General features: G+C 37.1%; 1 long non-coding RNA gene across 1 annotated transcript in view; it reads left to right on the top strand.

The window, feature by feature from the left end:
- Positions 1-26459, top strand: part of LOC311434917 — a 362168-nt gene extending 335709 nt beyond the window's left edge. The window contains exon 6 of the long non-coding RNA XR_014691820.1: positions 26359-26459. This is a non-coding gene — a long non-coding RNA (uncharacterized lncRNA). The remainder of the gene's footprint in view (positions 1-26358) is intronic.
- The last annotated feature ends 1248 nt before the right edge of the window (positions 26460-27707 follow it).

Below are 27707 nucleotides of genomic sequence, written 5' to 3'. Positions count from 1 at the left end.
TGAAAATATGACATCAGAGGAGACTTTATAATAGAAAGGATGGTCAGTAGAATCAGTTGACTGGTGGGGTTCTGGGATTTTTGAAATTGGAGGTTTTTAAGAACAGCTTGCACAGAGGCCCGCTGGTCTCTTTAATGCTTTTCAGTGGCATTTCAAGTGAAATTTTTGTTGTAAGTTGTGTGTGTATATTTATGTGTGTACCTATGTGCACGCACAAAATGGGGGTTTAAGAGAACAAATTGTTATAAAGCAAGAACCTTACAGATTATCAATTACCAAGACAAGACTCATTATGGTAATATTTAGCTGTTATATGATAGAAAACATTAAAATAAACATATCATTTATTTGTAAAGAACCTTGTAAACTTCTCCTGTGCACAGCTTGTCACACACAGCTTAAGGTGACACTTACCTGTCTTTGTGAGCCTAGGGAAAGCCAGTGAAATCCCCCCCAAGGGATTTCACAGAATGCCTGGTGCCAGGCATGGAACTAGCACATGTACTGCTTGTGCTTAGCACTGCAAGAGTAGACTCAGAAGGTTTTACTGAGAGCTGCAAAGTTCTGTTTGGGATTCTTCTGCCTCAGTGTACAAGCTTCCCTTGAAAGCCTCTGTCAGTCTGGTGTAGCTTGAAGAACTCTTGATTTCTAAGGGAAAGGGGTTAATGGATAGGATGACTCCTCCATGTCCCTTTCTGTGACTTGTGAAAACAAACAACTCAAATTCTCAGTGAGATTATTTTCAATTACTACCAGTCTCAAGACTCCAAGACGCCTGAAAATTTATGGGAATGTTTTGGTGACAGGAAACTGTCACTTGCATTTCTGACAGACGTCCTGTTTGGTTGCTGTTTTTGCCTCCTTCAACTGAAATGTTGAAATATCCTTTCCATGTTTATGGCGAAGCTGGAGTAACTTAAAAGCGATTTCTTCTAACCTTTAGAAAACACCCCCAGAGTTTGCCATTGGCTGCTTCTAGTGCCTCCTGCTGCTTTAGCCTCTGTTTTCCTGCAGAATTCTGTGTTTATAGCATTTTAAATCATGTCTCCTTACTAAAGGTGTGAGCACCATTTTATATGAGACGAAGTCTTGAGCACAACCTACATCAACACCTGACAAAGCCTAGAGATTATACATAACCTACATAACAGCTTTTCTGTTACACTTTTGACTCAGATCTCACTCATTTCCTAAACCTTGACAAGACAGACAATCTGCCTTCCCATCATTAGAATCTCATGCCCACTGCTCACCATTACAGTCAGCTATCAATGAACAAGGTGACTGTAAACTAAACTACATTTTCTGGTACCTGCTAGTACCAGCTAAAACTTCTTTCTCTCTCTTTATATATATATATATATATATATATATATACACACACACAAAATCCGTGATGAATACATGTGCTTACAAGATTTAGAGTAGGGATTAGAATCTGAAAAATAAATTTTCCTTCACGTTACACATATGCAACCTATTGCCAGGTCAGGATGCATTCTGTCACTTAACACAAGGGAAGACTGGCATGAAAACCAGGATGTGTTTTAATCTATTAATCAAAATTGGTGTAAACCCATCTTTAGATGTTGTCCAGACAAGAATGAAAAATCAAGTCCAAGCATGAATAACTAAAACAAGTTCTTACCTGCTCTCTTTTCTTTCTCCCTCTCTCCTTCTCTCTCAATTATTTATTTGAGACTTGGTTGAGATTTTACTGTTGAACAGTAAACAGGGGTCTCTCAAAGGCCATATTTTAGCTCTGTAATGATTATGAGTATTTCTATTGCAGATAAAAAGTCCACAAGAAGAGTCTCCAAGAAGGTTTTCATTTGTACTGGATATTATTCCAACATTTAGAAAGACTTTTCTTCTACAAAGCCTTTAGAAAGGTTTAAGAACCTGAAAGTATTAAAACTTTACCAAAGCAAAACTTCAGTTGCTGAAACATTCAGTTCAACTTTCAGTTGCCAAAGTTTGGACACAGTTGCCTAATTGTAGCAAATATGTCATATGAATGACTGAATTATCATATCAGTAAGTACTGATTTCTACTTTTGGTTATTCAGATTACTTTTATTGCCTAATCTTACAATTGGTTCTGCCTAAGTAAGCCCAATAACCTTGCTACAGCACTGGTAGTAACTGGTTCTTTTCTGTCTTATAGGTAAGAGTACTCTCATAGGGTAATCTTACTCGTAAAAATTATTTCTCTAAACAAAGAAGAATCTCATGTCTCATTAGAAGAATAACATGCCTCATTAGTTTATCCTGTTGAAAAAATCAGGCAAATAGAAGGATAAACATATTTCTGTTCCACTTCCTCTGCCTGTTCTATCAGGTTGTCCCCCAATAGTTAAGAACATTGCAACACCAGAATTTAACAAGTGCCTCTCAAACTCAAGAAAGATAATTTTTTACCTTCTCTTTTATAGCTGGCCTCAGGCTCTAAATCTCCCTATATGACCCTCGAGTAATAATTAGAGCAATTAGTTCCTGCCCCTCTGGGATAATTGCTAGTATAAATCCAGCTGACTTTCCTAAAAGTTTGTTCAAAAAGTAGGTAAGAAAAAAAGAAGGAAATAAGGAAAAAGACACACACACACAAGGGGGAGGAAAAGGCTGCAGAGAAAAACAGGCAACAAGAAAAAGGAAAAACAAGACAAGACAGTTTTCCACATTCCATTCCCGTGATTCTGCCTCACTCACAAGCACCACATATATAACATTCCTTCTTGCATGCAACAGGCCTCCCTACCCCAGGTGCCATGAAAAATTATGGGAGGGAAAAAAAGAGAAACTAGAGAAACTCATATCTTAAAAGCAACCCTGTTTTTCATCAAAATGTATTGCTTTAAGGCAGCCATCTGACTGGAAAGGGGACAAAAAGAATTAAAAGAGTCCTGTTCTCTACATTTCTATGTAATGCTCAGCCAAAAGAATAACTGAACAGTAATGAGAAGGAACTTGAATTTACCAAGTTAAAGAGAAAAACACTGCAGTGGAATAATTTGCTAGAGGGCATTAGGTGCAGGTCAGTGTAGCCCTCTGTGGTCAGCAGCAACAAAAGCTGAATCGAGCAGAAATTCATTACAAAGCTGGTGCCGGGGCAGGAATGTTTTATTTAATGGTTTCAAAACCTGGCTTAGTTCACAATCAGCATAAGACATGACAATTTAAAATTTCTTTCTGAAGGAAAAAAACCAACAACAAGCTATTATACTATTATATTTCTTTCAAAGCCTTCTGTTTAAACAACATTAAAATATTTTTCAGTTTTGTTTTGTTTTGTTTTGTAGTGTGCAACATACATAGTAAATTTTTGAAGTAAACAAATAGGAAGCCCTCATAGTTGATTCATACAGAAATAGGATAGTCTAAACTGTGTCCTCCACTTGCTTTTTTTTTTTCATTTTTTTAAGTGAAAGTGAAACACTGGTGAATTTCAAGAAGTACTCATGTAGACACACATGGAAACATAATGTGTTCTCCCAATAATACTAAAGCCATCTCTTCTTCAGAATTTAATTGTCCACTGTTGCTTTACTGCAAATATATTACATAAGTGCGCACAGTCTAGCAGGAAATACAATGAAAGTAGTTAATATGAGACAATTATCTTGGGCTGTGAAAGAGCAAAAAAAAAAAATCAATAAAAGAATCTTGAAATGATTTCTTGTCACTTGTATAATTGTGTAACGCTTCTAATTACATCTCTTTTTCTTCTGTCTATAAGGATACTTTTGTGTCTTCTAACTCTGCCCCTATTTCCTTACAAAAACATCTTAGGACAAGACTGCCATTTTACCACAGTACCACTGGTGAGAAATACTGTGCTTTAGAAATGGAAAAAAATAGCTATGATTCAGAAAATGATTCAACTTCTGCTTTAGCATTGGCCCTTGGGAAAGATAATCATGCCCTGCGTGTAAATGAATATCAGTTTTCATGGCTCAGCTGCCCTGCTGAAGGGGTTCTGGGAGAGACAGCCCCTGCTCCCCTCTCTTGTGCAGGGAAACAACAGAAGCACAGAGGTTTGGAAGAACCAAGAGCAGGTCTCTGACTTCACTGAACCTATGTCAGTCTGTTTCATGTGGAACATCAAGGCTGAAGATGATCATCCATGAGCAGAAACAACAATTGGTAGGCTGGCTGCTGATATCTGGGAAATCGAAAAAAATTTTTGGTTTGAACATACAGTCAGACAAAAGGACACACGTTGAAGACTGGGTGCTTAATAAAAATAATAATTGTGTGTGTTTTGTAGGTTAACAAAATGTTGAGACTGTGGCCTAAGACAAAAACGTCAGTATAGGCACTGACCAATTATTTAGCTCTTTCCATCCATCATCTTTTTGAGCAATCACAAAAAGGCAGAAGAACTTGAGTGATAAAATATAGGATTAATGCAGTGCTAAAGAAGAAGGATAAGCAACACCTAAATCCTCACATAATGCTCTCCTCACATATGGTTAATGCAGTGTGAATTCAAATGAAATACATAAATCTAAAACAGGGAGAGCAAATCATGGCTGACATCAGACACCACAGGCATATTTATGTTTTCTTCAGTATTTCCTTTGAGATCAGGAAGCACAGCTGACATACATTCAGATGAAGTAATTTCCTTATCGTTGAAGACCATATAACGTGTACTTGGTCACTTTAAGTAGGTGAAGCAATATACAACTATTGGCTACATTAATCTCGGTTGTATAAAGGACCTCATGGACCTTTGAGAATTTACACCTTTCTAACTATTGGTATGAAATATAAATGGTACGACTTTAAATTGGTGAGTTAGGATGTCAGGTTACCAACATCCAGCAGCCAAGAATCATGGAGGGCATCAGGTCTTACAAGAACTCTGCTCTGAAAAACATGAATGGGAAAACTCAAACAAACTGTTGTTATGTACTACTCTGAGCTTTGGAGTAGCCTTTAAAGCTTTGCAGGAATCTAAATGAACGGGTTAAATATGTCTAGAATAGAGATGATAATGATACAGCCAAAAGAGACAACAGTAAGACAAGTGTGAGGTTAAGAACATTTCCTTTAGCTAAAAGTCTAGTAAAGTTTACACAGCTCTGCTTCATGGATGAAATGTCTTCCATTTTATTGTTTCTGATTGTTTCTTTTGTGTCAGGGTCTGGGGGAAAGGCATGCATCGCAGTTAAACCCTGATGAGAATGCGTGTTAAATCCCCACATCAAAGTTCTTTCAGTATTTTGCAAAGTCAAGTCCTTCTGTGAAGGTTCAAAAGATGTTGAAAATGTAGAAGTTGAGGGAGGCAATAAGGTGAGTGGTAGCACTGATAAGCTGAGTGAGTGCAGGTACATCACATGCCTTTGTGGGTGTGAAGAAGACTATGTGTGGGAGGACATGGGAGGGATTTAACTTTTCTAAGATGATATCAAACTTAACATCCCATCTACAAAGGATTTTTTTTAGCTTCAAACCTAAAAGTTCTGCAGTGAAATAAAATGCAACAACAGATATTTCATTATTTTGAAGCATAAACATAAGGATCTTCCCCTCTTAGGAAGGATCTTTTAAGATTCATTGACAAGAGAACTCTCTACTTACTGTTAAGGGGAACAATGTGCAAGTTCTCAGGAAGATACTCATTTCTCAAAGGTAAACATGTCTATAAAACACCACTGCATTGACCAGTGGCACAGTACTTCAAGAGGGATGATTTCCAGTGCAAATTTTATAGAAAAAGTAGAGACTTTGTTACCTGTTTCCAAGTGTATTTCTTAGCTTTTAAACTAAAAAATGTTTTTGTTCAGTGCTGAAAGTTCAAAGAACCTGACTACGTGCAAATAAACCTTTGTAACTAGAGTCCGAAGGATGAGTCTGCCTAAGGAACATCCTTTTACAAGATAGTACTGTCACTGAAGTCTGTGAAGCTGGGAATATGATTGTATTTCTCATCTGCACTTCCCTATGTTCAAGCAGTGTGGATTTTACATGATTAGGGAAGAGCGTGGGGAAGTAGCGAATTTCTGAGAGGGAATGTGTCAGATCTATAACTACACAGCGTTAACACACGCTTGGGCTCCCACTCTCATCATTCTCTCCTTTACATCACCTGCCTGCTCAGTTGAACACCTTGGAGATGGTGAGACAACATGACAAGAAAGGACTTTTCCAGCTCTGGCAGAACACAGGAAAAGTGTAAATGGGCCAGTTCACACAGGGGATGTTAGGATTTTAGAATAGGACTGAACTACTTCTGCATTTAATTTCTAATGTTCTGCAACACATCAGCCAGGTATACTGCCAATTCCTTCCCAAGCTGTAAGAAGGTTTAACACACATTGGACCATAATCCACTGAAGATCTTAACCAGATGAATATGACCTTTGTTGCATACACAAAGAGTTAGATTTCTGCATTTTGCACACAGTAGCCTATTTTTTACCATTGACTCAGTTTGAAATTGGATTGAAATGAGTCTCCAAATATTGATTCTTCTTACTTCAGTGGTAATTTCAGGTGCTCAGCATCTTTGAAAACATGGTTAGAAATACTGTAGGTGATTACCCAAAAGTATTATACTGGATCAGGCACTGAGTCATTTGACCAAAACGTGTGTCTTTGAAGGCTTTAGAACATGACCCAAAACAATTACAGGGAGAATATGGTATGTGCTATCTTAAGGCCTTCTAATCACTATTAGAGGTTAGATAAAACTTTGAAGCAATGCCTTCAAAAGCTGCATTAGCTGTTCTGACTCTAGATTCTTGCCATCCATATAAACATACATTTTCCCTTTAAGTTTTACCACTCATGAACTGCAACTATTTACAAACAGTAAGAAGTAGGTCACTCCCACTTCTTCAGATCCTGAAGCTGTAATGAAGTGTAAACATTAATGCATTCCTGTTGAGCTGATCATAAGTCAATTTTTATTCTCACACCTATCTGTGGGATTGAAGCCTAACCAGGGACTGTATGCAAAGCTACAGACAGAAATGGTTCGAAAGGAATGCATTACAAGACCGCTATTAATCTATCCATTTTTTACTGCCCTCTCCACTTTGTACTCTTTCTTTATACCATTGTTCTTTTTGTATTTATTTCCCCTACCATATTACTGGTCTTGCTTAAGAGCTTTCATTCCTGTTCAGAAGCTATTTTTCATTCAGTAGCTAATCATTCTTGTTTTCAGTAATATATTCCCAAATAACTTTTTAAATGGGATTTGACCATGCCAAGCCTTTCCTTGAGCATGATTTTCTTTAGGCATTTGAAAATTACAAAGAATTTAGTTCTTTTTAAGCATGAAGAGAATGGGCGAACAAAACAAAACAAAACAAAAAAATCCTGTTGTAAAAACAGCATAGGTACAACATTTTTTGATAGTAGTAAAGAAAAAGTGATTAGAACTCAGAGCTGAAAACTAAAATATTAAGATCGCTTAGTCCCATAAGAGCAACATTTGCTTACTTTAAATTCTGTTATTAATCTGCCCAAACTTATAGATCTGTAACAGAGATAGTCTCTTTGTTCTCTGTTAGTAATCAAAACAGTTAGAAACACTTTGGATTACAAGTTCTCAAGTTTATTTTGGAAATCCTGGACAAGAAATGGTTTATCTTAAAAAGCTAGCAAAAGTTACAGCACCTTTAATCAGATAAATGTTAGTTTTGTCCCTGATTCTCCATAGTTCATCACCTGCCACATCCATGTGAAAGAGATATTTCATGATTCAGCAGTAATGAGATGATGACTGGAGCTGCAGAGGAGATCTAAGGGAATTTATGCCCTATTTGGCAGTGCTAGTAGGCGAAGTCTCTGGTCACTTTTGTCTCCCTCTGGTAAACTTTAACCCATGAACTGTTTAAATGTCTCAAAGAATTAGGTCCTGATGGCTTTTGCACCTTCATTCTCAGACTTATGCACTCAAGCAGCCTCTATGAATATCAACAGTAGTAGCCTATTTGCAGTGAAGGGAAAATATACACTATTGTTGAGCTTAATTCCCTGTGATTTTTTTATTTTTTTTTTAATTTCCATCGAATTTCTTCTAGCTTTGATGGCTCATAGTTTCACTTCTCTGTTGGTCTAGTAGAAAGTCATTTTAAGCACTGCATGTCTGCCCACAGTAATGATCACTCTAAATGCCATTGTGTGGTTTGGATGTTCACAAATCAAAGCTGCTCTGTTACCTTTCCTGAGCAAAGGTTACAGGTCCAATAATTAGAGTGGTCCCTTGATGAGCACATTGAGATCCAGTTTGCATGCCTCAATTGCAGTGATAAGAATAAAATTATAGCTCTTCATAGAAATCTTTTTTTTTGATATGGTGTTAACTCTGTATTGCATTAAGTTAAAGTGTGGTTATTATATCCTTGGATGCCAGTACAATTTCACTCATAAGGAAATAAGGGAGTTTCATCCTCTTGGGACATTCTAAAACTCTGTTTAAAGAAAAAAGATCTAAATGTATAAAACACCTGGACAGAAGACTTTTTTATTTATTTATGTATTTATTTATTCTGTTTAATAAACAATATTATTATTACCTAGGGATACTAGGCAGGTAGGACAATCGTCCTGTTAATGGGGACCCAGATCAGACCAGCATCTGAACACAGGGCAGCACCTTATGACTTCAGTGGGATTTATATGTGTGCTTAAATGTTCAGCATATACTTATCCACCCTTCTGGAACAGCTACATTTTGCTGAATTAGGGCCAATTTTAGTGGTGCAGTGCAGTAAAAACAATTACTATAGGAATAAATAAAATGAATAGTGGTTTTAATACTATAAAAATGCTCACATGTATCTACAAGCAAAAAGAGAAAATAGTGGTGCTGACTGAACTGTGGGTAGTCAAAAGCAATGGAGTCGAGTCATGTTAAGTCCTTAAAATACTGAAGGACAGCTCATTCCCATTTTGAAGAGGCTGAATTCCTGTGAAGTTCCCATCAAAATAATATTTTAGGAATGAAAGTTACGTGAAAGAAAATGACATTTAAAAACTGTTGAAGACTAAAATCATTTGGTGTATCGGGTGTCTTTGTCTGGGTGTTGGCAGTGCGGACCTGCAAGAATGGCCTCTGAGAGGAGATGCTGGGGCCTCCCCATGACAGTTCCAGCCAGCTCTAACAGCCCCACCGCACGGCATGGTTGGGCCCAGCAGCCAAAATGGTGGTGCCTCTGCCAAAATGTACTTAAGAAATGGCATAAAATGCTGGACAATGTGGTGGTTTTACTCTGCTAGGACGCTGAACTACACCACTTTCCCACTGCCCTTCCTCAAAGAAAAAGGCGGAGAAAATATGATGGAAGGGGCTCAAGGATTAAGATAAGGACAGGAAGATCACCTTCCACCAGTTACTATCATGGGCAAAACAGGCTCAGCGTAGGGAGATTATTATAATTGCCATTAGCAGACAGCGAGAAACCAAAAAGCAAACTAAAACCACCTTCCCTCCATTCACCCTCTTCTACCTCCTCCCCCAAAGAAGTGCAGGGGAACAGGGAATGGGGGCTGCAAACAGTCCCTGATGCTCCCTCACAGTCACTCTCTGCCCCTGCTCCACGTGGGGTCTCTCCCACGGGATGCCGTCCTTCCTGAACTGAGCCTGTGGGGGCTGCCCACAGGCAGCAGCTCTTCAAGAACTGCTCCCACATGGCTCTGTACCATGGGGTCCATCCGTCAGGAGCAAACTGCTCCAGCACGGGTCCCCCACAGGCGGCAGCTCCCCCCAGACCCCCTGCTCCTTCATGGGCTCCTCTCCACAGGCTGCAGCTCCAGCCCGCGGCCTGCTCCTGCCGGGGCTCTCCATGGGCCGCAGCCTCCTCCAGGCCACATCCACCTGCTCCACTGGGGGCTCCTCCACGGGCTGCAGAGTGGAGATCTGCTCCACGTGGGACCCATAGGCTGCAGGGGGACAGCCTGCTCCACCAGGGGCCCCTGCACAGGCCACAGGGGAACTGCTGCTGTGTGCCTGGATCACCATTTCCCCTCCTTTTGCACTGATCTTGAGAGCTGCAGGGCTGGTTCTTTCACATTTCTCACTCCTCTCTCTCCCAGCTGCAGTTGCACAGCATTTTTTTTATCCCCCCCCCCCCCCCCCCGCCCCCTTTCTTCAATCGTCTCTCCCAGAGGCCCAACCAGTGTCTCTCACTTGCTCAGCTCTGGCCAGCAGCAGGTCCTTTTTGGAGACAGCTGAGCTGGCTCTGATCTGACATAGGGCAGCTGCTGGGCTCTGCCCACAGAGGCCACCCCTGCTGTCTCCCCACTACCAAAACCTTGCCACATAAGTCCAGTACAGACAGGCAGAGGAGCAGGGAACAAAAAGAGTGTGAAACAGCACACTCTTCTTGGGAGAACCAAGATCAGAGGAGGAGGAGCATAGCAGAGCAGTTATCCCCTGCAGTCCATTGAGAAGCCACACTGCAGCAGGGAAAAAGAGTGGCAGAGAGGAACCCTAACAAGCCCCATTATTGCCATGCAGTGCTCAGGGTGATAGAGGAGTCTGAAGTGAAGGAGTGAAAATGAGCGTGGGAATGGGAAGGTGTTGCTTTTAATGTTTGTATCTGTGTTTCCCACGATAAAAATTAGTAATTACATTTTTGGTTTTCGTTCACTACAAATTTAGTTAATTTTCCCAAGTCAATGTAACAAAACAGTAATTGATAAACAATTTCTTTGCCTTTGTTTGGCACTAAGGGACATGTGCCACTAATGGTCATGAGATATGGTTTAGGGGCGGGACTCAGTAGGTCAGATTGATGGTTGGACTTGATTGAAGGTCTTTTCCAACCTAGGTGATTCTATGATTCTCTCTTGACCTACTAGCTTTCTTATTCCTCTTCTTCCTATTTTTTTTCCTGGTCCTGCCGTGGGTTTCAAGGGAGTGGGCAAAGCAGCTGGCGTTTGGATCTTAGCCAAGGTTAACCCACTACACTGGACCCAGTCTTTAATACTGTGCCCTTTGCAGTTTGAATGCCTGAAATACCGACCGCATTGTATTGTACAGTTTTTCACTTGGATGTGCTGTGAAATCAGATTATAATCTTGCAAAGCATCATTTGTGGCATATTCAAGTTTTTCCATGACTTACTGAAAAGCATTACTTATTAGTTTTTTATCTCAGAAACTTAAACAGCAATGAAAACAAAACAAAACAAAACAACAACAACAACAAAAAACAACACCCCAAACCAACCAACCAACAAACCCAAAAGAAACAAGACAATTAACAATAAAAAAGAATGGGGTTGTAACATGATTACTCTGCCTTTTTAAACTGTTTTATGTAAAGATGGAACAACATTGCCTGCATAGCAGACACTGACTCCAGAAATCTTTGTAAATGACTTGTGGATCTGAAGGGATTATTCTGGCCAGAGATAAAGTGAAATAAGAATAATCTTAATTTATCTTTGGGCAGTTCTTGATATATAGCTTTCAGTTCTTTGAAGCGTCTAAACAAGTTTAATACATTGAGGAAATAGTCTCCATACAGACTTTTTTCAGAACAATTATAATTCCATAGATTCAAATTCCTCCTTTTTTACAAGTTAAAGCAATAAAGTAGAGCATATGTAAGGGTTTTAAATGGAATCTTTTGGAAATAAAATCATTCCTTTAAGTCAATTTCATACAATTTTCATATGTTTTGAACTTTCTAAAAGGAACATCTTCCAAAATTAAATTAAATGAAGCCCTGGGTAGAAAAAAATTTCCCATGAATGTTGTTTTTGTGTTACTGCTAAATTGCTTCCAGTACATTAGATTAGTTTCTTGTATAACATTGCATAATTCAGTGCTTGTGCTTTTTCCTCACTCCTATTTCTAGCTCTTACTCGTTATTCATCTCTGGGGACAGGGAGTTATCTGACAGATATTCCCACCTGCTGAGGTATAAACTTGGGAGATTGTCCTAAAATTAAACAAGTTCATGAACTAAAAATTTTGATAGGGTTGTCTACTGGGGCTGAGCATGATATCTCAAAGTACAGGTGACTTCAGCCAGTTCTGAAGCTAAAGGATCTGCTCCATCACAGACAGGCAGCAGTGAAGTTGTGCAAGTTGTGCCCCATTGAGTATGGACTAGCTAATGAAAAAGGACAGTGAACTGCACTGTCTTTGTAGAAAGCTACAGTCTGTAGCCAGAAAGAATCACTATGATCATCTTGACTGGGATTTCTGTGTATACAGGCTGTAGAGTTTCTTATAAAACTAGATTAAATCTGAGTGATGGGAAGGATGTGTGATGATTATATCCTTGGATGCCAGTAAAATTTCAGTAGTGAATGAAGAAAATTTGGCCACTTTGCCTGATAGAATGTAGATGTACATGCTGAAGTAGCTGATGTTAATTGAGAAGAGCTTCACCCTCCCGGATGCCCTTCCTTGCTAAATCAGTATTTGAGTCAAAAGCTTGTATCTTTAAAAAATAATAATATATATATAGATAGATATAAATATTAAAATATAAATATATATATGATTAGTTCCAAACATTTATATGATTTGTTCCAAACATTGATACTTTTCTGTAGCAATTACAGTTAAATACCCTAACTTGTAGGAAAATGTATCTTTTTTCTCTAAATTCAGTACTCAGCTATTTGTTGTAGGCTTTTCTTTGACAGCAAAATTCTTTTCCTCAGACACCTTTTCCCTTTGCAAATATCAGTGATCTAATCACTTATATTTACTGTGGCACAGAAAATGTTCCCTGAGCCTTGTCTTGTACAATACGTTCCTGGTCCCTGTCTTGTTTGAAGAGTGAATCCCAGAACTGGTTGCAATAATTTTACTATGTCTGTATTCAGGAATTTTATCAGTTAAACCCTTCATTTGTTTTTATGTTCATGGTTGTGGAATTGTGGCTTTGGGAGTGACAGCATTGGAACAAGGCACTCTGAAAATGTCATTTTTTGTTAATGCTTCCAATATTTCTTTTGATATTTCTGGATAGTTAGGGTTTAAGGTTGGGATGTTTTTTCTTTTAAAAGGCCCTTATATATTTATTACTCTGCAGTGCAATATTCTGGTTACACAAAATGCAAAATACTCTATATTCATAGAAAGTGTGAATGAATGTACATTAGAAATGCCATCATTTCTCTGGTCTGTATACATTTGTTCCAGGATAAAGCAGTGTCTTGTAATATATAGAACATTATTATCCCTCTGACAAGCAGTTCTGCTGTACTTCAGGTATTTTAAGCCAGGTTTCAACAGGTGTTTAATGGGAAAAGTATATGCTAAAAGATTTGCAAAAGCATAGTTTCTTCATTCCATTAATTTCACCAAGAGTTAGGTAAGTATGGTTGTGAATGTTTGCACGTACCTGTGTCTTGTTTGCTATTTACTGTCTAAATTACTAGTTGGTTGGCCTTGAAGTTAGTTACTAGTTCTTTGTCTGCAGATTAATTGGTCTGGAGATAACACTGGTTTTCCTTGAATTTCTGGTGTGGTGGTCAGTAAGTAACAAGCTCTTGGCTCTGTGGAGATTAGCTGATTACTACATTGATAGTGTTATAGATGAAGATAGAACTCATCTACGTGTTGGAGTGTCCTCCCTGTCCTGGAAGTCTACAAGATCCTTCACTTTCACAGGACTTCACATGAGCTACTTGTTGGAGGGGTCTAATGTGCTCTACTAGCAGACTGGGATTTATATATCAGTGCTCATTGCAGAAGAGCACACCTTTACTAAAGTTATCAGGAAGAAGAATTTATGGTTCTCATTCTTGGTCATTGTAAGGGTGAACATAAATGACAGTCATCATCTGGTTACATTTTCTGAAAATAATATCAGTCTTCAGTTGGAAGTTACTCTTTTATAGCCCTGTCAACAGATGAGATATTATTAACTATCCCTTAATCCATCTGGTGCAGAGTCATCTAGATTAGCATAGAGCCCTTCATCAGTTACTTAAGCCAATGTGGAAGTCTTTGCCTTAACTGCTTGCATGAACTTCACTGGTAGAGATGTAATCTCCATGCCAGTAAAATTTCTTCTCCATGCCAGTAAAGAATTTTTTTCTCCATGCTAGTAAATGTAACCTCCACCAGTGAAAAAACAAGCAATAAGATGCTGCTGCGTGCAAATAGTAAAGCAGTTTGCAGCCTGAACTCTCATGCATAGTCTCATGTTCATTTTTAAATATTTACGTTTTGTCAAAAGTGTGTTGTCTGTCCTTGAACCTTATCCATACCCAAAAGTTGTATCACTTTTATTAAGCTGGTATAGCCTAATACACCCCCCTTGCAAGCTGTGGAAAGAGTGCTTTTACTGATCTCCCTATGGAAAATGCAAATGAAAATTGGGTTATGGAGTCTTCCTGATTTTGATTTAATTTATGACTGCAAAAAGACAAATCCATTTTTCTTTATTTTTCTTTATTTTTATTTTTATTTTATTTTTATTTTTACATTTATTTATTTATTTTTTTATTTTTCCAAAGATTAGTTATAGTTTGAGTAATGGATTCTGCATTGTGGATTAAATAATGGTTTACTAAATGAAACACGATACCCATCATAAAAGAAAAAGTTCAGGAGTGAAGCACAGTTAGGCCAAAACTACCAGTAGTCATTCCTCTTTCTTCTTCCTCAGGAAGCTCATTCTGTGAGTAAGCTTCTGCAACTTTGGCAGTGAAAGGCCACTTTACAACTGAAAAAAAAAAAAAAAAAAAAAGAGAGAAAAGAAGGAAAGGGGAGAAGGAAGAAAATTCTTAGAAGTGCTCTGGCATTTTTGTGATATTTTTCCCAAATATGGCAAAACATAATCCATAGAGTACATGTAATTGTATGGAAGAAAGCCAAATACTTTCTTTTGAGAGAGAGGTGAATTATGTCCAATCAGAGATACAATTCAGCTATAAGGAATGAACATACTGAGAGGCTAGCAGAGAAAATACAGAAGTAACACAATTCCTTTCTAAGTACTTGTTCCTTTCTGAAAGGTGGTTTATGATCTGCAGTACTGATGACTCAGTATCATTGAAATTACTTTATTTGGCATTTGTCTAAAAGAGTGGTTTATTCACTTAAAGTACTTCTGCCTGGTTGTAGAATACAGAGGAACTACTTAAATATTTGAATGCATATGATTAAGTAAGAAACAACACAAGTCTTCACAGTGTATACTCCTATGCCAGCTGTCTGTATAAGCACAAATCACATCTTTAAGCTAGCCCCAAAACTCCAGGTTAATAGACAGACCTATGTCATTTATAGGGTATGTTTTAAATATGATGAACTAAGAAAGCATTTATTGAGTTTATTAATTTAATGAGTTTAGATAACTTTCTTTGGAGCTGAATGACCTAGGTCTCTTGCTCTGACCTAGGTGACACATCTTGAAAACAGTGGATTGGATTGCTAGTATCTCAAGGGTTGGATTGTAGTTTAGTTTTTGATTCTCTGGGAAAAATAAATAAAAAACTGAAGAACTGGAGAAGACAGCAGAATTTTACTACATGATGAAGATGCTGACTATCCTCATATCCACCAAAACTGAATGGGAAGAAACATACATACATTGGAATATATGAATCTTTTTTTTTTTTTTTTTTCCTTGATGTTATGGAGATGTGCAAATTGAAGAATTTTAAATATTCTGTGATTTGGGACTTTCTGTTACTCACCACTGAATCAGTGTCTGAACCCTAAAATTTTATTAGAAGTGCCCCAAGTATATATATTCACTGAGGCAGTCTCATTAGCAGAATGTTTTATGTAGACTTCTTTTGGTAGAAACATACCTGTTCTAGTACACTGTTTTGGTGCAAGAAGCTGGTAGCAGAGCATCACTGCTAACGAGGAGGGCTGGTTTCCTGCATGCTCATATATACATGTTAGTAATGATGAATGACTTACAGACTGCATGCTTCTATGTGTATTTTGGCAATTAAAGGGCTGCCTTGCTCCCTTTTACTACTGTATGTGTATTTTGGCATGTTGGTTTAGTGTGTGTTCATAAATAGTATGTAGATTTGTAATGCTGAGCCTAGGTTTGCATGTTGTATTCTTTCATAGCACTAGACAGGACAAGAATAATTAAAGGGGAAGTGGGATATTATTTTGCTAGTTTAATAACATTGTAAGTCAGCAGGGAAACTGAAAAAGTGTAAAAACTTTTGTATCACTATTGGCTGAGAATTGGAAAGCCAAGCTGGCCATGATTTAAGTAGCTGAAGAAGCAAACCAAAAAGTCTGAAATTTTGCTAAGAAACAAAGAGAAATGGACCCCCCTGCTTATCTCTAAAGTCACCTTATCCTTACATATGATATATACTCCATAATGATTTTTAAAGATTAGTTGAAATATCCCTGTCATAATTGAGTATGATTCATTTGTTATCTGCATCAGGATGAATTAGGAATAATTTCATGGAAATAAATGCCTTTAAACTGTCCAGAGAGAATATGGTCCACCAAATACAGTTCTGCTTTACTACTTGCCACAGACCATTACTGCCAAATTAAGAAGTGAGAAATATTGCATGTTATTTTGACCACATAGTCCATGTAAGAGTGAACATGTGGCTAAAGCAAAGTGTTGACTGTTGAGAGGCCTGGTTTATATTCCAAGCTCTACCATAAAATCCTAGTTTCTAATTTGACATAAGTATTTAACCCCTGTGTTCACCAGTTCTTCCTCATCCACAAAGGTGTCATCTCACAGGGATGGTAGGAATCCTAATATTTTAATAATTGCAATTTTGTTTAAAAACCTTTAATAAAGGATCCTACTAAACAAATATTAAGTATGAAGCAAGTTTTCTGAAGGTTTAGGAAGAGTGTAGGATAACCTTGCTGAAATACAACTTCTAATCTTCTAACAGTTTTGAGAGGTTTGTTTATATTTTCCTCCTTCGAGAAGCTGTATTTCACAGAATCACAGAATCATCTAGGTTGGAAGAGACGTCCAAGATCACTGAGTCCAACCTCTGACCTAACACTAATAAGTCCTCCACTAAACCATATCACTAAGCTCTAAATCTAAACGTCTTTTAAAGACCTCCAGGGATGGTGACTCAACCACTTCCCTGGGCAACCTATTCCAATGCCTAACAACCCTTTCAGTAAAGAAGTTCTTCCTAATTTCTCCTCTCTAGTCCCCTTGTCCTGAGATACAGCTTCAAAAAAAAACAAAAACAAACAAACAAAAAATGACGACAACAACAACAACAAAAAACGCTATCCAGAAAGTTCAGTCTATGTCTCAATGCAGAGTTTCTGAAATGAAACTAATGAAACTTTCTGAAAACCTGTATCTCTGAGAAATCAAATGAGATTTTAAAGGCCCATGGGACCTAGATACTTTGAATTAAACAACAAAAAAAATATATATTTTTTCCTTCTAAACATTTATCTCTGCATTGCTTGAGGGAATACAAGGGAAAGGGTATACTGTGTAACTTGCCAAGAAATGTACAGGAGTTTGGTGTGGGAATAGTTCTAATAAAATGCAAAACAAAACAAAAGGCTAGGAAACTCTCTTTTGAGTGGTCAGTGAGGAAGAATAATAGGGTAGGTATAATGCTTACTAATATTTATTAAAAAACTCCCCTTATCTTCACTATGAAATAGATAAAGCTGGTCAGTCCCTTCTGTATTTGCATACAATATGTGCCTAACTTAACTTCAGAAAGTTAACTCATTGTGCTGTGTCAGAGAGAGATTTCCTTCCACCTATTTACAATGAAATTATGTTGCAAAAGAAAATGAAGTTTTGTAGTAAAGTAAGGTTAGTTGAAAATATATAAAGAGAAAGTGCCTGGAAAGAAAGAGAGTAGTGGTGCAATTTAACCAAGCCATTTGCCTGTTTATACCACCTCTGTGTGGTATAATGGCTTGATTAAGCCATTTGCCTTGGTTCTTTTGCTTAGGACGTTTGTATCATGGCACAAGTTCTCGTAACACCACTAATTTAATCCCTTTTCCCTGACAAGGGTATCCCCCTTGTAAAGTAAAATTGGACTTGGTGGCTCTAATGCACACTTAGAGTACTCTATCTGGCTTCAGTAAATACAGATTTACACCAGGTAAGAGAGGAATGAGATTACTATTTCCTTGCCATCTCTGCTAGTGAGACACCAAGCAAACAAATGAGCCCCTTCCAAAGGACCTTCAGGGCTCTAAATGCAGCTTCCCGGCTTTGAATTTCAACCACCCTTTATCTTCTGTCTAAATCAGTGGGTGGAATTGTACCTCTGTGATTTCCTAGTAGGCTGCTAAGTCATCTTGATGATTCTTTGAAGGGTAGTGCTTTTACAGAGAAAGCAAGAACTTTCCCACTCCTGGTGTAAAGATACATTTTGAATTTATCTTTATGAATTTTCAAACTTCATATTTGAGAACTTAAACCTAATTGTAAGTATAAAATCATGTTGGGATGTAATGGAGAAAAGGTATTATCCTGTGCATGCCTACAGGAGGAATTTTACACCATGCTGAATTAGAGGGCCCTGTGTCTGAGTCTAGGACTGTTTCTACATTTTTGTAAAAATGTTCATTAAAGACAAGGCATTAGGGTAAATTTTTTGAAAGTGTCATGTAAGTCCAACTGTTAAGCTGAAGCTGTAGTTAGTGGGACAATTAAGAAGTAGTGTGTGGAAGAAGATTAAGGCAATATGAAATAAACAAGACGTAAATTGGAATTAATTTTAAAACAAACTAAGAGATATCTTCTAGTAACTCATGTAAAGCAGTATTTTATTTTATTTTATTTTATTTTATTTTATTTTATTTTATTTTATTTTATTTTATTTTATTTTATTTTATTTTATTTTATTTTTTCATTTCTTTTCTATGGACCGTTTTGTGTGCTCACAAAGGAAATGTGAAAACAGCATTCAAACATGGCAGTGACTTTTTTATTTTTATTTCATTTTTTATTATTATTTTGTGTGTCTCTTTCAAATAATATTCTATATATGAAATGTGGAATAAGGTGGGTTTTTGTACATGGCTCTCTGATGACTTTATTCGCTGCAATAGCTGAAGTCCAAAAGAATAATTCCCCCCCCACCCCCCCCAAGCTCTATCTCACTTTTTTTCTTGAAGCAACAGAGATGGGGTTTTAGCGCTTCATAGCACTCACCTCATCAGGAAAAATATGTCTTTTCTCTGGGCTGTGTCACACTGTATTTGCTTTTGCAGTTATACCCTTTGGACCAGGTTCTGCCACTGGTTACACTCAGCGGTGCTTATAGAAGAGTACAACAGAGGGACAAATTTGGTCCTCTGTTTGTAAGCAAGCACCCGGGGAATGACATGGGCTGCCTTATTAGGCAGCACAAAAGGAAATAGTGCCGCTTGGCGATCCTCACGTGTTCAGCCGCCAGCGTCTGTAGTTCCTCAGCCCTCTCAGGCCTGTGCTTTTTCATTGTGAAACAGCAAACCCTTGAAAATACAGTGCCGGCTTGGCAACTGACCGCTGCCAGATAACAATTGACACTAGGACTAATTTGGTAATGTGCAGCTTTGGGGAGTGACATTTACTGTATCTCCTGGCGCAATTGATAAAAAGCATGCAGCCGTGGCGAGCCCTGCATGGTATTTGCAAAGTGTCAACTTGAAAGAGTCAGGCTGCTCTTATGTCTGCTCTCAGAGGCAATTGCTGCAGCCCATCAAATCAACCTTCATGTAATATAAACAGGGAGACGTTCTCCCGCCATTCAGTGTTACTATTCTGTGCGGTTGCTGGTTATATCATATGTCAACACATTGTACAGATAATGAAAATGGGGAGTCTGAACTTGTACGGGAGATAAAGGTTTCCCTGGAGAAGCAAAATTACAGTGAACCTGTCAGGCAAAGATTAAGGATTTTACGAAATAATCAAAGACACAAAAGTTAGCACTTTTGATACGACTGTTAGCCATGGTGTGACTTACTGCACAGAATAATTCTATCAAAGTAGTTCATTAATATGTAAGTTGTAATGATCTCTGTAAAAGAGACTTTCAGCAGAAAATACTGGTAGTTCTTTCAGTATTTCAAGATGGGTTTTGAAAGCTATTGCGATAATGATTGCAGAACTAAAGATCTCACAAAGGAATTTTCACCTGGACTTATACATTAGACAGATATTTCGGAGGAAAGGTTTAAATAATGAGTATTATTGAATCCTCAGATAGGGCTATTGTTTTCATCATTTCTCCCCTTTCACAGAAAAAGGGTTGTTAAGCAATGGAAGGTTTCCAAACAGAACAATGGAAGGGTGTGTGTGGGCAATTTTACTTTCACCCACTGACTTTTTGCCAGAACAAGCAAAATGCTTAGATCTCAGCAATTCAATGGTGTTTTTTAATAAGAGCTGCAGTTGTAATCTATCGCTGTGCTGAGAGCAGAATATCTTGTCCTAACATCCAACTTCTTCCCGAGCCAGGCTCATTGTGAAGCTGCTCTGGGGCTGTCTCAGTGAAACCCTCTGATAACCAAGTGCACTGCACTACTATTTCTGCTGCAGAAGCTCACAACAGATGAGACATGTTGGTCATGCAGACCAACAAATGACATCACAGTTTCTCCTTGGTAACTGCTTCCTGCATCAGGTTGACTCTAACCCTCAGGAAGCTGATGAATCTGAATATTAAAGCCTATCAGAACTATTAATGTTTGTCTATCTCATGCAGAAGAAAAACCTCAGTCTGGAAAGACATGTCAGAGTTGTTAGCATGTTTCTCATGTTATTTTCCAAGCCACTTTTTATTGTTTGTTTGTTAGTTTTTGAGACTTTTCTGCAATTTAGAAACAAATTATTTTCAATCATGTGAACTTAGAAAGGAGTCACTGCTCAGTAGACCCAGTAATAATGAATTTCCAAAGGTTAACAATCTTTCAGTAGAAAATAGCAGAAAAATGTTGAAGAAATCAATTAAAAATGAATGCCAAACAACTTCTGTTAAAATTTCATTTTTGAAAAAATAAAAAAAGGTATTTGTAACAAGGTAAAGTTCTAGCAATGAAATTTTAATCTATCACAAGATGCTTATGATACATTTCTATCCATGATGAATTATTTCTGAAAGTACCTTGAAGCTTTACCAAAGTACAAACAGATCTGTGAACTGTGCCAGCGGTGTTTCTGCAGTATCTATGCTCCTGTACTTAATGTGGGAACATTAAGAACATGAAATGTTAAAATGTGATGACTTCAGTTTTCACTCCTCTGTATAACCTCCTAATGAGAAGTCACAAAACTCACTGTGGGAGAATTTTGGTGTCTCCATGGTTAATTACTCATTTCTTTTTTTTTTTTTTTCTTTTTTTTTTTTTTTTTTCTTCTTTCTTATAATAATACTGTTGTAGTTGTCTTAAGACAACATTTCCATGCGTAGATCAGTGATTTAAGCTCTTCTATCTATATAGGCCATGGATCAAAACTAAATGTTTTCTAGAAATCCTGAGGAATCTTAACTGGCTGAAATCAGTATCTAATAGGGTGAAGACAAACTTTAGTTACCCGGACTTGAAGATATTGTTCTTTATCAGTCTGTGTGAACTAATTACATGGATCATACAAGGGCTTTGAGGGAGCAGAATGCTGCTGCAGAATGGCACCCAAAAAACATCCTCCCTTCACAGCAGCCTGGCCTGTGAGCAGTCTTGCAGACACAAAAGGAGATATAAAATGACAGAGCCTACACATGAAGACAGCCCTACAGAACAGCAGGGAACAATTCAAGACACTTCTTAATATTCCCACTACAGTTGCAAATGCTATTTCATATTACAGGAGGGAGATAATACATGGATTTGGGAGGAAATTAGGGGAATATTAGATATTTGGGAAATAAAATATTTCTGTTTCAGTGCTGTCTGCAAGTCACAGAAGTGTACAGTTTACTGTGACATAGAGTTTTGCTTTAAATTATTTTCGTGGATTGTGATTAACAATTTGTTAGCAATCAATAGCATTAGTTATATATTTTCCAGTCACAAATATGAGCTCTATGATATGATCTTAGTAACATAATAAATTAATAGAAAAGGACAAATCAAGAAGAAAGTAAGTCTCCAGGAAAGAACGCAGTACCTGTGTGAAGTTTCACTGAAATTTACATGATGTAGCAACTGCAGTTGAGTGGACAATGAAGTTCAGCTCTATTTTATAGAAATAACACCATTGCTGCATGCCACATCAAACACAGTGACACATGCTAGCGAAGAAAAACAGAATAGGTTTTTCTGTAGATTATAGAGGAGAAACAATCTGTCCAATGTTAAGGTCTGAAACAAAGTAATGATTTTACAGTTTTATTTAGCCCTCCTCATTCTTTAATTTAGGTTGGGAAAATATATATATATTTTTTTCTGCAAATTGCCAGGTTTGCTCTAGGGGAAAAGGTAAATGTTTACGCAGTGTTTGAAAGCAATAAGCAATACATCAAATTGTTGCTGAGTTGGAGATCACTAAGTTCCATGTGAAATAGTAGATAAAATCCAAAAGAGCTTTTCCATCAACACCAGTAAGGCATTTGAACTTTTAAAGAAATATTTTACTACTTAAAATATGATTGTTATTAGCCATTTACAATTTGCTGTGCAGACCAAGCTTTTTGGAAAACTGGTGCCTATTCTATTTGAGGACAATACACTTTATGCTAATAATTACGATTTTTGAGGCTAAATTGACTGTGACTAGAAAGAAGTTTTCTTTTGTTTTTATTTTCTATTTTTGTTTTGGTTTGTTTCCTTATGTGAAAGCAGAAAATAAGCACTGAGAATAAAATTCATGTCAACTGAGGTCTCTTTAGAAGATTGCATTTTCTTCAGATGGACAGATTTTTCCCACTGTTGCTTTGTGTCACTTCAAGGTGATATTCTGATCATCTGAGAGAGGATGGTTCTCACAACTGTCTCCCAGCTGAGAGCTGTGCTTCAGAACGCACTTAGGCATTAAAATTTCACTTAAATAGTGTGGTTGTTTTTTATAGAGGCACAGAAGTTAATGAATAGCTAAAAATTGCTAATCAGATTGCGAGCACTCTTCAGCATTCATGATATTGTATGATTTGTGCAATGCAAAATATATTGTCTACTTAAACGGTAATTTTCTTGTTTAATCTAGAATTAGAATAAATTATTGTTCTTCCTTAGAGAAGATATGAAATTGATAATTTGACAAGAAACTGTAAATTGCTCTCCTGTTCTGAGTCAGTTTTGGAATATCCTGACTTTACTTGATGACTTTCAGTGACTTAAAGATATGTGAGTGCTCCAACTTAAAACAAACAAACAAACAAACAAAAACAATTCTCTCTCTCTGTTTTTTTGTTTGTTTGTTTGTTTGTTTGTTTTCCCTTCTTGTTTCAAGAATATTTATTTGCATTCATTTTTGTAAAATAAATCTAATCCTAATCTGTACACTGGGAACTCCTATTGCTTCATGCTGAAATATGAGTTATACAGACATGACAACAATCACAGAGAAACACTGTTTTGTTCAAGGTGCTTGTATTTAGAAGACATGAATACAAAATGACAGACTTTTCCCTATCTCTAGGGAGCAAATGTTGGGAATTGGTGTAACATTTTAAGCAATAATTTGGCATCTTTTGAGACTTTACGCCACTGCTGGTAGGAAGCGTATTCATGCAGAACTATAACAATATGTGCAAGACAAAACCAATATAAATATCTCACGAGATAAATACTGGCTATGGCTGTCTGAATTAACTCATATAATTTCCCTTATTGTATATATATGCATATATGCATGCACAAAATCTTATAAATTGGATGCTTATTATTTATATAAATATAAATAATTTATATTTATATAAATATAATATAAATATATAATATATATTTATATATATATAATATATATATAATATATAAATATAATATAAATATAATTTATTTATATAAATATAAATAATACAGTTTTTATATCATACTTTTATCAGGAAGTTCCAAAGTAATGTCATATAATTAAGAAGACAAAATCTAACTGTTAAGGATTTTCTCATCCAGATATTAATTCATTAAAATAAAATGGGAGGATGAGATTCTGGATGAGAACTTGTGAAATTTGGGTGACATTCCATCTCTGCATGAACTTTGAGAACTGATCTCATCTCAGTTTGTCTCTTTATGTATATAAGGTGATGATACTCAATTTGTCTTCATTGGGGAACACCCTAAGAAATGCATAAGTGACTTAGAGCTTGGCTCCCCTATTTCTCATAATGCTGAAAGAACAAAAAGGAGATTTTAAAGTGGGTATCTGACTGAGTGCTTGACAAGTTGATCATTTTAATGCATTTGTACAAACATGGTATTGTATGGTAATGGCATGGTCTCAGAGCATTTTGAACAGGTATCTTCTCTAAGTGATAGGTCATCATTTAACCATAGTCATTCGATATGACGTACTGGAAAAAAAGCTTTTTTTTCACGTTTCTGACTCAGCCGCTTTTGAGAAGTATTTCTCTTCACATTCCTGAGTCACAAATTCTAATGGACAAAAGCCATCTCTCTGCATTATTACAGTAGGATGCTCCTTGATGCAAATAGATACATGCTGCTAGAGTATGGCTGTTAGTACAAGGGCAAGTACATCTAGCATTGTAAGAGCTGTATCGAACTCCTGCTTTCTGGAGAGATAATTCAATGTCCTCAGTAGTACCACTGGGGGGAATTTACGCAGCAAACATTCAAATTTCACCATAAACCTTATGGCATAGATGATTATTGAATGGAAGCAGGAGATCTCTAGTACCTAACGAGTTTATTCTTTTTTCTCACTTTTCTCTTTAAACTGAAACTATTGCTTCCAAACATATATATATATATATATGTATATAAATTGACAACAGAAATAGCTTCAATTTCTTTAGGACTGGAGATGGTAGCAATCATTTTTGGTTTGACTATATCCCTGAATAAAATAATTCACCTATGCTTCAAGTCTATCACAAAAAATGTTGCTGTTTTCATAGATAAGCCTAAAGCTAGAAGCTCAGATCAAGACCAGATCTCGTTGCTCTGGCAAACATCACTGTGCAGCAAGGTTCATTATTACTTGTTTTCACAGTCTTCATAATAGTTGAATTTGTGGAGCAACTTGCACTCTACAAAGGGTTTTGAATGGTTTTAATTAAATGTTGATAAAACAGAAAAGGAATCTTGGGATGTGAAAACAAATTAATTCTGGTCATTAGTCACCTGACAAGCATATTACATACAGATTTTTTATAGCTCCATGGATGCCTGTGAAACTGGAAAGATGGTATTCTAAATGGATTCCTTGTTAGCTGCTTTGAGTCACTGTGAATATCACTTTAGTTACCTACAGTCATTACTGAAACAGTTATGTAAAGTGCTTTCAGGGCAATATATTTCCATGCATGTGTCTGATTTTGAAAATGAATTCTGAAGGCTAAACTATAAAAAAATACGGATTAGTTTAGTACAGTTCAGAAACTGCTGTAACCAAGTAGAATGTTTTAGTGATATGCAGCTGTGAGCTGCTCTCAGGGACATTGCAGAAATACGTCACATATTATGCTCCCATCCCCCTTCCCTTGTCTCCCCTTTATTCTTTTCTGTTTGTTTCATGTAAGATGAAGTTAACATTTAGCCTTTGTTCTTTGCATCCAGTATAGTCCTTATGTTAGCTGACAAAGACATAACTCAGGTAATCAAAATACGGTGAAACCCCATAGGTAAATCAAGGAATTAGAGACAAGCTCTTCCAATTTCACACATTGGTCAAGCCTGTTCTTTGATAAGGAAACTGGTCTGTGTAGATGGAAAACCATGTGATGTATATGGGACAAAGTCTTCCATGTTCCCTAGAAAACTGCTACTTAGATGTATATTACTGGGGTTAAGAGGGACAAATAATTCCCTCTTTCTATGCAAATTGTGTTGGCAGTTTCTGTCAGAAGTCGTACGAGATCTGATATTACTTTTACCAATGTGCTGTTGCTCATAGTTGCCTTTTAGCTGTTATGCAGAAAAAGGTTTCTTGTGTTATGTCCTATATATCAGCAAAGAATGTTACAGGGACTGAAGGATGTTTGGATATTCAGATTGTATATATTAATTTGCAGAAGAGTAGCAAAGTGGAGGAGAGCATAAAGTAAATGAGCTAAACTAGGCTAGCAAGATTTTTTATTTTCTTTTAACATAACATAACGTGATCATTAGATTTCCACCAAGAATTAATCCTGCTTGCTTTTTGTCTGTGGTAGAGCTATCAAAGAAAAAAGGAGAAGGGAAAATAATGAAAAATTTGCATTTTCCTGGCTGATTGACACAGATGTAGAAACCCTTGAAAAATGAGTCTACATAGGAAGCTGGAATGAAAATGGTATAACTGACATCAAGGTCTGCTTTCCTGTCTTTCAGGACTATGGAGTTCACATGAGTAACAGGCCTGAGATTGTCTGGGAAGCCCTGAACAACCTGCAGTAAGGCAGCTTGTGTGGATGTTCGCCCTGATATTCTGGGTCAGTGGATCTTTGGGCTCCTCTGTTGATGGAAGGAGTCTGCACAGAGTCTGCACAGTGTCTTGGTGATGCAGGGCAACCAGACTTTAGGGAAGTTCACTATTTTTGTGAAATATTGCAAGTTTCAAAGAAAGAAAAAATATTTGATCAGATTTTTTTCTGACCAACTGAACCTTATAATAGGGTGAAAGTTGCCTTACAGCTAAGTGGGAATTTACTGCCTTGTGATGAGAGTGTCCTAGTTATCCTCCAAATAATGTAATTGTTTCTTTCATAGCAATATTACATGCTTGTCTGCTTGTCAGTATGGCCACTGCATCTACAACTGCTGGGATATCCCACTTGCACAGAACAACAACAACAAAAACTACAACAACAAAAAGCCACAATATTTTTATGTTATGAAAAGATAATTATAAACTTTCCAGTGCAATGGTGTGCTCTTTGAGTGCATTCCATAGGAAATCTGTGTGCCAAAACTTTTGAATAAAGGACAGAAGAGGAATCATATCAGCAGCTATCACCAGGACAGCTCGTTTTGTTTCATATCCCTGTGCCTCTATATTTAATAGCTGCCACCTACAAAATGACATTATCTCTGGCAGAGGAGCATTAAGCGTAGCTAAACAAAAGGAAGAATTAGGTTCATTATCTTAAATTGGTTTATCGTAGAACTATCTTGGAGGATAATGTAATTTTTAAACAGTGCATTAAGGAAATAAAATACAAATGAACAATTCTTTTAATATGATTGACCAAAACCCAAACAGATTGAAACATTCATTCATTTAGAAAGCAAGACTGATCCTTTGAGCCTTTTCTACTGAATGTAATGCTTATATACATATAATGCTGTGAGTTAAAATCGATGGCATTACACCAAAAAGCAAGCACAACATGCTGCTTTGTAAGAGCCCACAGAAAAACAGACCCTCAGGAAGTCCCCACGAAAAATGTTAAAGTCTTCAGCACCTTCTGTTTGTTAAGGTGAGACACTCAGCTTTACCTCACAAAATGGCAGTTGTTATTGCTGGTTGTAGCTCTTAGTGATTGAAAGGGCTGAAATTACTGATCGCATCCTCACTGTGTAACACAAACTGCCACCACCAAGACAGAATCAGGAAAATTATCGCACTAGAAAAAAAGTATTGGTGTTTCAAAATGCATGCTGTGGAAGACACTTTTTCAAGGTCAGTGTTCATTTCTTTTCCTCCACATCCAACCCCCCTGTGTTCTTCAGGCTCATAC

The sequence above is a fragment of the Aythya ferina genome, assembly GCF_964211825.1.
Source record: "Aythya ferina genome assembly, chromosome: 3".
NCBI lineage: Eukaryota > Metazoa > Chordata > Aves > Anseriformes > Anatidae > Aythya > Aythya ferina.
This window is presented reverse-complemented; position numbering and strand designations above follow the sequence as displayed.